Source organism: Prunus avium, chromosome 5 (assembly GCF_965620075.1).
Source record: "Prunus avium chromosome 5, drPruAviu1.hap1.1, whole genome shotgun sequence".
Taxonomy (NCBI): Eukaryota; Viridiplantae; Streptophyta; class Magnoliopsida; order Rosales; family Rosaceae; genus Prunus; species Prunus avium.
In genome coordinates, this window is record NC_142288.1 from 5,358,818 (window position 1) to 5,363,130 (window position 4,313).

At 39.1% G+C, this 4,313-nt stretch overlaps 1 non-coding gene across 1 annotated transcript; it reads left to right on the forward strand.

The window, feature by feature from the left end:
• The first annotated feature begins 634 nt into the window (after positions 1-634).
• On the forward strand, positions 635-741 carry LOC148294227 (small nucleolar RNA R71). Its single transcript, XR_015836192.1, has one exon. It is a non-coding gene; the product is annotated as a small nucleolar RNA R71 (small nucleolar RNA).
• Positions 742-4,313: the final 3,572 nt, after the last annotated feature.

Below are 4,313 nucleotides of genomic sequence, written 5' to 3' on the forward strand. Positions count from 1 at the left end.
TCTTTGAGTTATTTCAGCAGCTAATTGGCCTATTTGAACTTCCAATTTGGCAATGGTAGCTTGTGTAGTTTGCTGGAAATTGGATTGGTTGATTGCCATCTGCTTAACTATATCCTCCAATGATGATGTTTGTTGTGGCTTTTGGAATGAAGGGGGATTGGCTTGATTCTGAGTATTCCTCCATGAAAAGTTTGGATGATTCCTCCAACCTGGATTATAACTTTGAGAGTATGGATCATTTCTTGGACCTTGGTTGTAGGAATTTACCAACTTAGCTTGCTCTTGCACAAATTCTGGATATCCAGCCCCAAGTGGACAAGCTATGGTAGCATGGTCAGGAGTTTCGCAAATACTACACACTTCCTTCGGAGGGCTTCTTGAGTTTAATGCAAGAAGAGCATCTAGCTTTTGTTCCAGTTTTGAAATCTGCACACTAGAAGCATCATTAGAACCACTAATAACACGTTTACCTCTTGTATCCGTATGTTGGGTCTCCATTGCTATCTCCTCAAAGAGTTCGTATGTTTCTTCTGGAGTTTTGGTTTTAAAAGAACCACCTGCAAAATTGGTGACTATATTATGACTAGAAGGGGTTAGTCCTTTATAAAACATACGCATTTGAAGCTTCAATGGAATCCCATGATGAGGACATTGGTTGAGCAGCCCATTGAATCTCTCCCATGCTTCACAAAACGATTCATCATCTTGCTGTGCAAATAACAAGATCTTATCCCTAAGCATGTCGGTCTTTTGCGTGGAGAAGTATTTCTCCAAGAACTTCTTTTGAATGGCAGCCCATGTAGTGAGTGAACCAGGCTTCAAAGAATTCAACCAATATTTCGCCTTATCCTTCAAAGTGTATGGAAACACTCTCATTCGAAGTTGATCTTCTGTCACACCTGTCAAGGGAAAAGAACTCACAACATTAAAAATATCCTTTATATGAGTTAATGGATCTTCATTAGGGTTCATAAAAGGAAGGCAGTTCGTTCCTAATTGGATTGGTTGGTGTATTCCATACTTCTAGCGATTGGATTTCACTCAAAACTCACCAAATGACTCCTCCCACCATATTATGATGTTGCCCAAGTTGTTGGCTCGATCCGAAATCAATAGGTGTGAGAAATTGGACAATTCAATTTCAACGGCAGCTCGTTCCTAATTGGAGTGGTTGGTGTATTTCACACTTCTAGCGATTGGATTTCACTCAAAAGTCACCAAATGACTCCTCCCATCATATTATGATGTTTCCCAAGTTTTGGGCTCGATCCGAAATCAATAGGTGTTCCAAATTGGACAATTCAAGTTCAACGGCAGTTCGTTCCTAATTGGAGTGGTTGGTGTATTCCATACTTCTAGCGATTGGATTTCACTCAAAACTCACCAAATGACTCCTCCCACCATATTATGATGTTGCCCAAGTTTGGGGCTCAATCCGAAATCAGTAGGTGTGAGAAATTGGACAATTCAAGTTCAACGGCAGTTCGTTCCTAATTGGAGTGGTTGGTATATTCCACACTTCTAGCAATTGGATTTCACTCAAAACTCACCAAATGACTCCTCCCACCATATTATGATGTTGCCCAAGTTTGGGGCTCAATCCGAAATCAGTAGGTGTGAGAAATTGGACAATTCAATTTCAACGGCAGCTCGTTCCTAATTGGAGTGGTTGGTGTATTCCACACTTCTTGCGATTGGATTTCACTCAAAACTCACCAAATGACTCCTCCCACCCTATTATGATGTTGCCCAAGTTTTGGGCTCGATCCGAAATCAATAGGTGTTCCAAATTGGACAATTCAAGTTCAACGGCAGTTCGTTCCAAATTGGAGTGGTTGGTGTATTCCATACTTCTAGCGATTGGATTTCACTCAAAACTCACAAAATGACGCCTCCCACCATATTATGACGTTGCCCAAGTTTTGGGCTCGATTCGAAATCAATAGGTGTTCCAACTTGGACAATTCAAGTTCAACGGCAGTTCGTTCCTAATTGGAGTGGTTGGTGTATTCCATACTTCTAGCGATTAGATTTCACTCAAAACTCACCAAATGACTCCTCCCACCATATTATGGTGTTGCCCAAGTTTTGGGCTCGATCCGAAATCAATAGGTGTGAGAATTTGGACATTTCAATTTCAACGGCAATTCGTTCCTAATTGGAGTGGTTGGTGTATTCCATACTTCTAGCGATTGGATTTCTCTCAAAACTCACCAAATGACTCCTCCCACCATATTATGGTGTTGCCCAAGTTTTGGGCTCGATCCGAAATCAATAGGTGTGAGAAATTGGACATTTCAATTTCAACGGCAATTCGTTCCTAATTGGAGTGGTTGGTGATCGGTTCATAATTGTATATTATTTCTTACCCTTCTAGCTTATGATTTGGTTATGTTTTTGAGTTAAACTTGTGCTTTTAATCCTTTTTGTGTTTATCTTTCAGTTAATTGAGCTTTAGGTAACAATGATGGCTTTGGAGAACATAATTCATGCAATTCAAGCATGTTAAGGCCTAATTTGGATGAATTGATGAAGAGCTTAAAGACAAATTCATTATGGCTACAGCCCCCTGCCAGTCCAGTTCCGTAGGTCATATTGCAAGCTTTGTTTCAGCAACCTACATAGCTCGGATGAGGCCACATTCTTCATGAAAGTTGCTCCAATTGGTGTGTACTATAACATATCCAAAATTCAGCCCCATTGGATAAATCTGGAGTCCGTTACCTAGCAAACACAGAACCATGCTCAGGATGGATCTTATCAGCGCGGAAAATGAGTTAGCAATTTGTTTCGGCCTTAACTTCTTCCTCCGACCTTGGATTGGCCCAAATAACATATGGCTGGAAAGAAGACATTCTGAACTTCAATTTAGAGTGCTTAAAGTCCTAATTTGATTAAGAGAAGCCCAAGTTGTAAGCCCTTGAAGTTGCTGGTCATGCTGACCTCAGCATGTGCTGGTTGGATGCTTGGTCATGGTGAGCTAGGTATGAGCTATCATTTCTGGTTGGAAGCTTGGTCATGGTGACATGAAGATGAGCTAGGGCTGCTGGTGGGATTTAGTGGTGAAGTGCATCAACCAATTCAAGATTTTCTAATACAAGTGCATCACCCATTTCAGATTTTATAAAACAAGTGTTGTATGCATTAGCCATATTGAATTCAGATTTTTCACTTCCTTAGGCCTATAAATAGGGAGGTTCTCTAAGCTTGTAAACACACCCCAAGGGGGGGGAGCTCTCAAACACTTCTCTAGAGCTCCCTTCCCTTCTCTCCCTCAAATTCTCTTAGTTTCCCTTTGTAGTTCTCAATTGTTGTAATAAGATCATTCTATTAAATTTTCTTTGTACTAAATATCAAACACTTTTCCTTTCTCTTCTTCTAATTCTCTAAAGCTTTCAAACACATGTTCTTCCAAAATCCTCAAAGTTCTCAAACATCTCTCTACTTCCCTTCTCTTCCAAAAGTCTCCATGTCTCAAACACTTCACAAACACATTTCTCTTCCTTCCCTAAGTTCTCAAATTCTCCAAGTTCACAAACATCCTCCAAGTTCTCAACCACTCTCTTCCAAATTCTCAAAGTTCCTAAACACTCTCTTCCAAAATCCACAAAGCTCTCAAAACACCTCTCTACTTTCTTCTCCAAATCCTCCAAGTTCTCAAACACTCTCTTCCAAATTCCCCATGTCTTAAACACATTCCCTTCCAAAATCCTCAAAGCTCTCAAACACATGTTCTTCCAAAATTCTCTAAAGTTCCCAAACACTTTCTTCTCCCTCCTCAAAGTTCTCAAACACTTCCTTTCTTCCTCAAAGTTCTCTTAGTTTCCTTAATGTTTTCTTAGTTGTAATTTATTTTTCTTTGTTATGTAAATTCTTTTCTTAAGTTTTCAAGTTGAATTAGTTTCCAAGTTTCAATTATGGTTTTTGTTCTTATTCATTATGCTTATAAGTTAATATGCTAGTTTGAATGATTGATCACCATTTAGGCTTGCATGTTAGCTATCTTGGTTTGAATTAAGAGTATACACCATGCTTTAATTCGAATTGAACTATGAATAGGAAGAGTATGTATGGACATTCGACAACAGGGATTAGATACATACTTGGTTGTTTAAAATGTTCTTCTATGCTTAATGGGTTCCTAATGCTTAATTTTAGGTTAGACAACAAATGATCAAATTAGGGAATTAGGAACACAAGGTTATGACCACACACCATGGCTTAATCATACTTTAGCTAGAATCAATCCATTAATCTAAATTGAACTTGGGAACTTATTTGCTTGAGTTACTTATTTCTTTCTTCCTTGTTTT